The sequence below is a fragment of the Pan paniscus genome, chromosome 1 (assembly GCF_029289425.2).
Source record: "Pan paniscus chromosome 1, NHGRI_mPanPan1-v2.0_pri, whole genome shotgun sequence".
In the NCBI taxonomy this organism is placed as follows: Eukaryota; Metazoa; Chordata; class Mammalia; order Primates; family Hominidae; genus Pan; species Pan paniscus.
In genome coordinates, this window is record NC_073249.2 from 119,757,095 (window position 1) to 119,770,284 (window position 13,190).

At 39.0% G+C, this 13,190-nt stretch overlaps 1 protein-coding gene across 18 annotated transcripts in view; it reads right to left on the reverse strand.

The window, feature by feature from the left end:
- Positions 1 to 13,190, reverse strand: part of NTNG1 (netrin G1) — a 346,048-nt gene that overhangs the window by 88,195 nt on the left and 244,663 nt on the right. The window lies entirely within an intron of this gene.

The following is a 13,190-nucleotide window of genomic DNA, read 5'->3' on the forward strand; positions in this document are numbered from 1 at the left end:
TCAGACATCCCACTCACAGCAAATCGGAGAATCACAAAGGGCTCTCAGAAACAGGCCAAATGACTCTAATTAAAAATGCCTAGAATCCTAAAGGAGAAAAAAAAATCCTTCATGTGGCAGGGTTTGGAAGTCATTAGCCAAGGCCTGGCCTTTGCTGCCTATGAATAAATCCATGATATATGAGAGGCAACAATGGAATATGCAATTTCCACAAAAATACATCCCAATGCCCGAAGTCTTTGACTATAAAATTGCAGTGGCTAACTTGATATTTGTTGAGGCAGCAGGATATAAACTGTATCACACCATATCCTCTGGAAAGGTAAAACCTACATTGACAGAATGGCCACAACCAGAGGTCAGAATAATGTATGTGGGAAGAGATGGTCCACACATAGGAGAGAACCTGGGCATCCAGCCTGGGGTGGGGTAGAGAACCAAGATAGGTCTGAATCAGAACCAGAGAGAGAGAGAGATTGACAGTGTGTGTGTGTGTGTTTATGTGTGTGTGTGAGAGAGAAACATGGCCTCTTCCAGGAACTAGGACAAAAATATAGAAAATCAAGTTTCATAAAGACCAAAAAATATTATAGTATTTTATTTTATTTTATTTTTCTCTTGGGCCAAATGCCATGAATGGGGAAAAGAACAGAATGCTCTTTCTTAGGTAGGAAGATAAGACTCCTTAACAACCATGTTGGCTTCTCTAATGTCTGTATAGCAATGGCCAAGTTTTTCTTTAGTGCCTCCATAATCTTTTTGGAACACTGACCCATACTTACGACAAGGAAAAAAAGGAATGGTTAAGACTATTACTGAAAGCTGTTGGGCTCTCTTTTAACTAAAAGGTGTAGTCCTAAAGCAATCACCATCTACTCAAACCTGTCTGGGAAGACCAAGCTACAGCTTTCTCGGGGGTCTATTACAATGTTTAATACTTCTTGCTACAATCTGTTCTCTGTGTACTTATGAATTATAATAAGCTTGTTCAACTTAGACACATAAATGTCACCTTTGAAAATGAACATTTGTATATTCCTTAAAAAGGTAAGATAAAAAATAATTCAGTTAAATAGGCAATGTTTAATTATGAGCTAGGTCCTATAATAATCTCCTATATGCAGGGAATTACTTGTGCTAGGTTGCTTATTAAAGCATCTTTCTCCTTCCAACATTAACACCTTTATTTATGGGTGTGTTTCTATATACGGAGGATGTTTAAAACCTAAGTGATAGAAGCACCAGCTTATACTGATTTAGCACCATATCTGGTGTTAAAAATTCCAAATGAGGAAATTGAACAATGTGATCCCAAAGAATATGCTGGTTTCCTGCGTGAAGATCAAGAATGCAAGGAGTAATTGTAAATTGGATTATATATCTTGTAACTGTTAATACTTTCATACTTGTAGTCACTCTGAGTTACAGGCAATTTCCATTCTAAAGACATTATATTAGCTGAGAAGATATTCTTTGAATAATAAAAGGAGGTAAAAGGAGAATAGATGAATGTTTAGTCTTATTTTTTCTCAGATTTCTTCCAATTAATGGCTCATTCTCAGCTGTCCAAAAGCTTATTAACCATTCAAGGCTCAACTCAATTCATAACCCTTCTCTGAAATCCATCCTGACCACTGTACATAACCCTGAGTTCTACTCTTCTGATTTCCTTAAATGTGTCCGTGTGCTTGGATAGGTTGTTACTAAAGGCTTTTCATACTTATAAATTTTCTCACTCATTGCACAAGCCTCTCCCATCTTAAGGTGAGGAAATACCTGCTGTGCATTTGGTCATCTTCTCTAGCTACCTCCTAAGTCCTCTCCCCTCCCTTCTTGAGTTTCCTATACTTGCCATCTCCATTCTCTCATCTCCCACTCACTCAGTCCTTCCAAATGACCACAGCCTCCCTTGTCAAATCACCCAAGACCTCCTTGTTGAAAATCCAATGGATACTTTTCCATGCCTTATTTGTTTCCTCAGGGGCTGGGACTCTGGACCACTCCCTCTCCCCTGACACCCTCCCCTCTGGATACCCACGCTCGTTTTCAGGAACCTCTTCAGCCTGTTGACTACACATGCTGTTCTCTGGGTTCTGGCCCAGCACAGCCAGCTCACTCTCCCTGCGCACTCTTATCTAGTTGTCCCTTCAATCTTTGTCTGCACTCCTTAACTTCCTTCACGTTACAAACCTTTTAAAGCAAATTCACATCATCTTCCCCACCCCAAATAAATATATTTAAAGGAAGCTCAAAGTGTGAAAACATTTTAGGAGATTCGAAGATTCTCTGTTACCCACCCTCCCCCTCCATTACACCACATGAAGAATATCTAATCAAAATGCTGGTAAGTCTGGGCTCTGTATCTCCATCTCAGATCTCTCTCCCAGGCTTCAGACTTATTCATCAAAATGCCTCCTGGACATATCTAACTCCATATGTCCCCAAACTAAACTCTTTGGCTTCCTGCCTCACCCATTCTTCCTTCTGTGCTTTCTTAGTAAATTGTACCATCTTCCACCCAGTTAGGCAAGAATGATGTATCCCTCTCCTTTTCCTACCACAGCTAATCTGGCATTACTCAGTCTCTCACCAAGCCCTGAGATTCCTCTTTGATATGGTTTAGATATTTTGTCCCCTCCAAATCTCATGTTGAAATGTGATCTCCAATGCTAGAGAGGGACCTGATGGGAGGTATTGGAGTCATGAGGGCAGATCTCTCATGAAGGCTTGGTGCCCTCATTGTGGTAATGACTGAGTTCTCCCTCCATGAGTTTTTGCAAGATCTGGCGGTTTAAAAAGTGTGGTACCTCCCTCCCCCATTCATGTTCCTGCTCTTGCCATGTGACATGCCAACTTCCCCTTTGCCTTCCACCATGAGTGGAAGCTTCCTGAGGCCCTCATCAGAAACTGAGCAGATGCAGGCATCACGCTTCTTGTACACAGCTTACAGAACTGTAAGCCAAAATAAGCTTCTTTCCTTTATAAATTACCAAGTCTCAGGTATTCCTTTATAGCAGTGCAAATGGACTAATGCACTCTTCCTTGATTCTCTTTCCAATCCATACAGTTCTAGCAACAATCACTTTCTTAGCTGTGATCATCATCTTTGATCTGGTTTATTACAAGAACTTCTAAACAGAATTTTGTGCTCCAGGCATGCCCCTCTCTACCCAATCTCAACACAATAGTCCAAATATTTTTTTACACAAATATATTTTGGGTCACTTCTGGAATAGAACCATTGTAAGATTTCCCATTATTTTCAGGATAGAGTCCAAGCTCTGTTACATGGCTTGCAAGTTCATTTTGCAATTTATTTCTTGCCCCTTTTCCAGCTTCATTTGTACCACTCCTAACTCTACACTTAGTTCTTCAAGTTTTGCCTTCAGGTACTCTTATAAGCTGTTTCTTCTGCCTACAGCATTCTACTCTCCTATTCCTACCTCTTTGATCAGGATAATTCTTCCCTTCAGATATTAACCTGTATATGTCAGTGGCTGGCTCCTTTCTGGTATACAAAAAATATCTGCCCATAGTTGGAATGTTTCTCTGGTCCACCAGGATGCCTTTTCTGTGTGCTCCTATGACATAAGGCAAGGCTGGTTGCATAATAAAACCCATAGCATCTTTGCTATAGACTGTAGACTGTATTTTAATTGCTTATTCTGTCATCCTCACTAGAGGATAAGTTCCTGGGAGGCAGCAGTCATGTCTGCTTTATTTATTGTAATATCCCTAGTGTGTATTGCGGTTCTTGGCACATAATAAGTGCTTGAAAACTTAGACGATTAAGACAAATGATAATAAACAAGTAAGCTTCCTGAAAGCAGGAATGTCATATGCATGTTCTACTGTGTCTAATTTGACAATGGACTAATTAATGAAAAATTAATAGACATTGTACTAAATTAAACACTCCATGATGTGTGTTGAAAACTGCCACATGCCCTAATTGTTGGTTTTCATAACTTATACTACATGGAGAAAGGAGACGCTATGAAATTTGTGAGATATCATAAACCCAGTTTAATTTCATTTAAACTCCAGGGGATTTATCAGATGACTGAAACCCAAAACAAGAGCTTCTTAAACAATGTTTGAAAGACCTAGGAAAAGAACACAGCTCAGGGGAGAGAAAAAAACAAAGCATTTGCATAGCGTAATTATTCTGAAATGTGCCTCTTTTAGCTTTCATGTCTCATGCAAGGATGGCCACCCTGGTCCAGCTGAAGTTGGAGGAAGGGCATTGCTTGAATGTTGGCTAAAACTGTAACTTCACATCTGGTGAAGCTTTTGGGCTGTCTTTGCTTAGTCAGTGTAACAGTTGCTGTGCTGGGGCTGAACACTGCAAGTAGAGGGTGAGGCACCAGGACACTGCCTTTGTTTGGAGATGACTCCCTTTCATTTTCCACAACTCAGTTTATCCTCACCAGCCCCATTCCAATCAGATGTGAAAACCTGTGATTTAGAGCCCTTGCCAGAGGGTTCTTCCTCCAACCAGAAAAAAAAACAAAAAAACAAAAACATTTCACAATGCTGGGAGATTGCTGTCAATTCCTGGTGCTGTGACCTCCGGCCTCACGATGGGTAGAGGGCAGACTTCTGTGACATCCCACTTGTCTCTGACAGATTCATTATCCATTCCCATGGCCATCCACCTCCCACGTCTATTTATCCTGTCGCTTTAGGCAGGGGAGGACTGGACAAGTGGAGACCTAAAAGGCTCAGCTAGCAGTCACATGTCTGATGTTCTCGAGAGCCAAGTCTATTCACCGATTCTGTTTACACCCACAGTACTCATACCTAAGCACTGCAGATAGAACTAATTGACCTGCGTGTTCCTTGAAGATCTACTTGTGTGCAAGTGACAAATGGCAGACATTGCCAAATAAGGGTGTCACTAAGGCAGACTTAAAAAAAAAAAGTGAGCTCTAGTCTGTGATGCAAACTTTATGAACACCAGTGTTTTCTCGCTTTCAACCAGATCTGCACTTCCTGTATTTTAGTGACCAGCTGTCATGAGTCAATTTAATCTTGCTTATAAAAATGCTCCAACATTTAGTTCTGTGCCACCTGCCAGTAGGTATGAAAAACCTATACCGTCTGCCTCATTTTTTTTATTTTTTTATAACTTAATATATCTATTCTGGGAAGCCTGTTATCTGCCAGAATTTCCTGTGAGCTAGAGGTCCATATAGCCTATTACTAATGTTCAAAATAGAGGTACTGAGACAAAGAAATTAAAAAAATGTCCCTTTGTGAAGAAAAACATGAATGCAGGCCAGGCTTCCTGTTGTGCAGTCAGAGTTTTGGTTACTTTTGTGCCATAGGAGGATTCACCATGAAGTGGATGAAGTTTAGCTTCGGGGCCCTTTCAGGGCTCTGAGGACGACCCTAGCAATATGTTCACATGGTAATATGCTTTGGTATAATTTACTCAAGTAAGATATTTATTTATTAATGAGGGTTTTTCCTTAATGAGGCCCCTTGGGTCCCTGCACCCCCAAAGGAAGTAAGTTTTAGGCATTCCAAAACGTGGATCATCCTCTGCTTGCACCTCTTCCCTTGGATTGGCACTAGCTATACAAATGCTTTTAGAGAACGTGTTAGCACAAATATTGGAGCTAGTAAATATCTTTTTAAAAGAGTGATACATTATACAGTGCCTCTCACATTCTTTTTCTGTCTCTGCAGCCACCTTGACTTTTGACTTTCTTTACATAGACACATGAATTTCCAGTTCCCATCTTAACACATTACTTGAAATGGGAGATGTGCAGCAACATAACTTAGAGTTGATGAGTTATGACACTGGGACACTGAAATAGACAGCCTGAGTTCAAATCCCTCCTTTGCCACTTACTTACTGTAAGGCCAGGATAAGTAACTTAACAAATCAACAACTAAACAAAGCTACCATTGTCTGAATAATTCTAAGCACCTAGCATTGTGCTCATTGCTTTTTGCATTTTTCACATATTGTTTCATACCAAGCTCACAACAATCCCATGAGACCTGCACTAATGATTACAGATGATCATGCATTTGAATATTAAAGTGTTCTGAATCCCAGCTGGTACAAAATGGAGCAGGGATTTAGACCATGGGCAGCCTGCCTCCAGAACTTTGCTCTTACAACTGCAGAGGGCATTCACTCTTCCCGAGTACAGCTAAAATTCAGCTGCCTTTTCTGTAAAACAAGGGCAAGAAATGGAGGGGTTTCAAAGGACGGTTGTGAGGCTTGAACCAGATGATGCATGTAAGCCCTTAAGATAGTATCTGACACAAAGTTCTTAACAAATGTTAGTTTCCATTATTATTTCTATAGTTACTATCTCTACTACTATGGACTTGGGCTGTCTGATTCATTCTGTGGGCATTAATTAATGGGATATTCTATGGATAGCACCATGAGAGGTCGCATAGGGATTCAAACAGAAGGCAATATATAGTCCTAATCCCCAAGAACATAGAATCTGTTGAGTAGAGAAGATGAAACATACACAGAATAACTACAGACTATAAACAGAGTAATACTCTCTGTATCTAATCATGACAATATAACAAAGTAGGGTAGGGACACTTAGTTGTCTCTCCAGTGATGATGATGCCTTTGCACTGAACAGTCAGAAGGAGACAGTCTCTACTACTGAAGGCAAGTGGAAAAAAGAGGGCCAACAATTACCAAGGCCCTTCATATACCTGGAACTGTAATAGATGCTTTATGTACATTATTTCACCTCATCCTCATTATCACTCTGAGAAGGAGGTATAATTACCTGTTAGTTTCAGATGTGGAAAGTGTGGCTGACAGCAGTAAAGTAACTTGCTCAAAGAAACACACTGCTGGTAAGTGGCAGCCAAGAGTCAATTCCAAAGGCTGGATCTAGGACATTACTCTGTCTGAGAGTAGAACTAAGCAATCTGGTTCATATAACAATTAGACTCAAGGTTCTAGACAGCCATGTTAACACTTAATACTCTAATGTTGCTAATCAATGTGTGGTCCATGGACCAGCATCTTCTGTATCACCAGAGGGCTTGTTAGAAATCCCAGGCCTCCTCTAGGCTTACTAAAGCAGAATCTGCAACGTTAACAAGATTTCACATGACTTAGATGCACAGTAAGCTTTGAGAAACACTGTAGAGCTCACCAGTATGTCAGAGTTCTGATGAACAGAAAAACTAAAATATGGCTGAGGCTTATGCAAGCCCTCTCCCTTCTATCAGAATTCTCTTAGAAAATTTTTGGCCCAAACTGGACTAGCACTAAGGTTCTAGCTGTACTCACAAACTGGACAGATTATTTTGTTTGGAAATTCTGTCAAATCTACTAATTGGTGCATTCATACAATAACTGAACAATTTAACTATATCAAAATGGGTTGCACTTACTGTTTAAAATGGTATTTATGTTTAGAACATATTAGGAATGCTAACAACTGATTTATAAAATGACAAATAACCCAATTAGAAAATGGGTGAAGAATCTGAATAGATATTTTAAGAAGACGATATACAAATAGCCAATAAGCACATGAAAAAATGCTCAACATTATTTGTCATTAAGGGAGATGCAAATCAAAATGACAATGAGACGCCGATTCACACTAGGATGGCTGTAATAAAACAAAGACGGATGATAATAAATGCTGCAAGGATGTGGAGAAATTGGAATCCTCAGAGATTGCTATTGGGAGTATAAAATGTGTTTTTACACTTTCAAAGTGGTACAGCCATTTTGCAAAATAGTCTGGCAGTTCCTCAAAAAGATACAGTTACCATATGACCCATAAATTTTACATCTAGGTATTTATCCAAGAGAACTGAAAATACGTCCACATAAAAACTTGTACGCAAATATTAAAAGCAACATTATTCATAATAGCCAAAAAGTGAACACAACCCAATGTCCATCAACTGATGAATAGATAAACAAAATTCAGTATATCCATACAATGGAATATTATTCTGCCATAAAAAAGAATGAAGTACCGATACGTGCTACAGCATGAATTAACCTTGGAAGCATTGTGCTATGTGAAAAACGTCAGACACAAAAGGCCATGTAATATATGATTTCCTGCCAGGAGTGGTGGCACACGCCTGTAATCCCAGCACTTTGGGAGGCCGAGGCAGGCAGATCACTTGAGGTCAGGAGTTCAAGACCAGCCTGGCCAACATGGCGAAACCCCATCTCTACTAAAAATACAAAAAAAAGTTAGCTGGGCCTGGTGGTGGGCGCCTGTAATCCCAGCTACTCAGAGGGCTGAGACAGGAGAATAGCTTGAATCCAAGAGGTGTAGGCTGCAGTGAGCCGAGATCATGCCATTGAACTCCAGTCTGGGCAACAAGAGTGAAACCCCATCTCAAAGGAAGAAAAAAAAAATATATATATATATATATACACATATATATGTGTGTATATATACACACATATATACACATATATATGTGTATATATATACACACATATATATGTATATATATATACACACACATATATAGGTATATATATACATATATATGTGTGTGTATATATATTTACATATATATGTGTGTGTATATATATATATATATACAGTTTACTTCATATGAAATGTCCAGAATAGGCAAGTCTATAGAGACAGAAAGTAGATTAGTGGATGCCAGGAGATGGGGAGAGGGGCACGAGGGGCACATGGGGAGTGACTGTTGATGGATAGGGGCTTTTTGAGTGATAAAAATGTTCTGGAATGAGACAGTGGTGATGGTTGCACAACATTTTGAATATACTAAAAACCACTGAATTGTACATTAAAAAAAAAAAACAACAAAATTCTTAAAAGTATGGCATTTATCCAAAATAGAATAGAAAACAGTGGATAAGAGTTTCAGCCCTGGAATCATGTAGCCCTGCTGCATGCAGCGGGACATTTTAGGCAAGTTCCTTAAGCTCAATTTACTTACTCTGTAAAATGAGGATAAGATACCTACAAAAGGTGTTGTTAGGAGGATTAAATGATATGACACAATGAGGCTAAGACTGGTAACTGATATATAATCTCCTTTTTTTTTTTTCCTCACAACAGCACAGTTTTAGCTGGGTACACAGTCACCAGTATAAAGATAACACCTCTCAACACCTTCTCTAGCTAGGTGTGGCCATATGACTATGTTCTGACCCATGGGGTATTAGCAGGCATGGCATCTGTGAAACTCATTCCTCAATTTCTCATTTATTTCCTGGAATAAGAACACAGTGTGGAGCCATCATGGACCACATGGACTATGGCAGAGACCAGGACCACATGGACTATGGCAGAGACCAGGACCACATGGACTACGGCAGAGACCAGGACCACATGGACTATGGCAGAGACCAGAGAGTGGTGGCGTGGCGGTGAGGGGACTGAATCCCAGCCCTCAGACAACTTCCATTGTAGTTAGGGAACGTGTGTCAAAGTGGGTATATGGAGCAGAGGCCACGATCCCAGCCCTAGGGCACTGTTAACGTGAGTCTGTCTTCACACAACTGATATCTGAACACAGGGCCTGGTATATATTAATCACTTAATAAATATAAGCTATTATTATCATCACTTTTATAATTAAGTACAGTATTAGAGCAAAAGCCTAGATCATGAAATGTCAAGTGTGCCTGGCCTGATCCTGATACCAGAGGAAAGAGAAGACTCCGATCTGTTCAGCATTCTATGATTCCTTTCTTTATTAATAAAAACCCAGAGTTTGACAGTAGTTATCCCTGCTAAGCAAAAATGTTTTTAGAAGATGTATTTTTCCAAAATAGGCAATGACCAAAGTTTAATGTGAAATAGATATCTTCTTATAATTTTTTGAAAGCAGCCACATGTCAACAGACCAACAAAGAGGACAACAGCCAATTTGCATACGAATTCCTGTATTATAGGAGAAGCATACATGAAAGAAGGGGCATTAGGGCTCTAGGCAGCCTCTCTGCAAACCCAGAGGCCAGGTTTCCATAGAGTTCTTGAGCTCATTCTTTCACAAGTATAATGAGTACCTAATATAGCTCCTGGTTGATGGGATTTTCTTGTCTTGGGCTCTGTTCTTGAGAAAATTATCTTTGGAAACTGACTGGTATAGACTATAAAGAAAAAACAAATAAACAGAGAAATCGACTGCTATGCAGTTTCCTCTGGGAATGTAAACTAAAAACTGAGATTTTGATCATTTCTTCATGGACAGTGGGATGCTGTGGTCATATATATAGAGAGAGAGAGAGCAATTGGCTTGCCCCAGAAGTTGATGGAACAAGGACCAGAAAGTCTTCTCGTACATTTAAGCAATAAATGAGTTAGACATTTTGGCACTTAAAAAAATTATCTAAAATTCCATTTAAACCTTACTTGAGCCTCTAAACTTGAGTATAGTGAAGCATCAGATTACATGATTCAGTAAACTGCTGGTTCTGTTAGATAATAGTAAAAGTTGCCCTATTCTATTTCTAAGCTTGCAAGGGAGGCTAGAGTACCATGACTATAAAATGAAGATAGGAGCTTATAAGTTTGAGATAATGAACTGCTCAAGATTGGTGCAGGAATATGATGGTGTTCCGTGACCATTTGCTAAACTCATGAGGAATCTGGTTAGATAAGGAGTGCTGAAGGATAAAAGACATAACAAGATAATTACTACAATCCAGATTGCAACCGTTCTCCACAAAACCAATCTATCCGAAGACTGGTAGGCAAAGGGCTTGTTAAATTAAAACTAAGTTAACCCAAGGCCAATAAGCAATTAACAGCATTAACAAAACTAGGTGCTTAATATATGCACAGGTGTGGCAAACTTTTATATTCTACGTCCTTTTGAGGAAATAGAAAATTTAGGGTTTTCCAGCCCCAGAAATACAAATGAACAACGTTCAAGTAACCAGAGTCTATAAGAGGAATAGGGTAACATAGTGTTAAGAGCTTGGACTCTGGTGACAAAAGGGGCTGAGTTCAAGTCCTGGCTCTCTCATTAACCTGCTGGGTGCATCCAACTGAGTCTCAGCTTCCTTCTGTGTAACTCAAGACTATTATTATTAGCTATAATGTAGGACTGCTATGAAGATAAATAAAATAGTCCTAGAGCTTATAAAGATTTTTGATGTATTCAAGCTATTTTCACACATATTCATCCATTCTGTGGTTTATGGTAACCAACTTCTATATTAGATCTCTTTCTTTTTTTCTCTTTATAGAACCACATAAGTGAAATATTTCTTTCACTTAGGTTTTTATTTCCGATTTGATGTGAACTATACCATGATAATTTCTTATATACTTCCTTGGATTAAACAATATAATTTTTTATAGGGGAAACTGTGAGAAAAGAAAAATAGAGCAAGAATAAACCTAATGCTCTCTTGGGTTTTGCAAAGCCACAGAGTTCAGGCAGGCTCTGGCTAGAGAGCTGTGAGCCATCTGACTCCATAGCCCTCTTCTATCAGGCTAGATTATCAGGTAAGGTTTTGATATCTCTTAAATATGTATACTTGTCTACTTAAAAAAAAGATTATTTCATCAAATGGTTATATTACACTCTGGTTAGAAATGGATCAGGCTGAGTAAATAGCTCTATGACTAAGAATTTTAAAACATCAAATCTGTGTAAAAGAATACTAGACTCCAGCAACTTTATTCCATACTTTTAGTTTTTACTACAAAATTTGAGAGGAAATTGAATTGGATTCCTATGGGTGGTATGGAAAATTGGGGAAAATAGCTTTCTTCTAATTCTCTCTTTTCTGAGAAATAAAATAATTTCCAATAGAGAAGAGTGCACCTAGCAAAGCTCTTTTTTTTTTTTCCTCTTATTTGGTGGCCTACTTTTGTTAACAAGCCTTGGAAAAGTTGAAGTTTTAAAGACCAAAAACAAAACAAAAAATAAACAGAGAGAGAGAGAGAGGAAAAGGGAAAACAAAACCAAAAACCCAAGCCCACCAAAGGAATCTGATCTTATTTGTCAAGACCAATGACCCAAACTGTGCCACTTAAGAATAGAAACAAAGGTTTTAAAGCAAAGACACAAAGAACCCTGAAAAGAGAAATGAAGAACAGCAATGATGTCTGAAATGATATAACAGATAGGACATGGCCAAGAAAAAAATAACTAGATAGTGACTACTGGACTTCTTGACACTGTCATAATTATAGTCAATGCCTGCAATCTTTCTGTCTATCTGGTTAAATATTCCAAAATGGAGTCTGCACAAAGTATGTACAAATGTTTTAATGAAAAGTGAAATTTAAAATAATTTAACATGGATCAATGTCACATTTTTAGAGTCAAATGATATACGATCAAGAGACCTGGGTTCAATCACTAACTAGCTGATTCACTAGTTGGGCTGGGCTGGCTTTCTGGGGCTAATTTCTTTGAAATTTAAAGGGTTTGATCTATGTTGAAAAATGTCTCACATTGGCTCCTTGACTGTCCTCACCTTCTGGCAATATCTAAGTTGTGATATTAGATTCTGGCAATATCTAATATGCCAGTAGTGAGGTTGCATGCTGTAGCTTTTGCACATCCCAATACCTTCTTCCTTCTTTGATAACAACCCTTTGGGACCACTCTTCCTCATTCTCAGGTTAAGTAATTCCCAACTTCCAGCAATCAGGGAGAACAGAGAAGCCAGGTTCAGCCCATCAATCCATTCTATCTTCCTGACACAACGGTTGGTTCAAGGAAAATTGAACCAACCATTGTGATTGGTTCAATTTTGAAACCAACTATGAAAATTGGCCCTGGGGCCTTTGCTGAGATCATGGGAGAGACAAGTCCTTTTAATTACAATACTGCCAACCTGATAGAAGGTAAACTTGGAACTGGTCATCATTTTGGCCATGACATGGAGAATCCCGGCTTAGAATAAAGCCAAGACAGAAGAGAGCAAAAGCAAGAGCCAGGGTCAATGTCCTGATGACTTTATGTAGCCCATGCTCCAGCCTGTCTGAATCTAGCTGTGTCCTGGATTCCTAGTTATGTAAGCCAAATAATCTCTATTTGGTTTAAACTGGTTTGGATTATTTTTCTAACACTTGCAACCCAAAGATGCTAACTAACATACCTGACTACAGCACAGAGTACATCATGTTACTTCACCTCCCAACCTGAATGAGCTAGACTGGATGCAAAACAATGGATTGTGCAGCAATCTGCAGCTTATGGCCTGGCCTGAA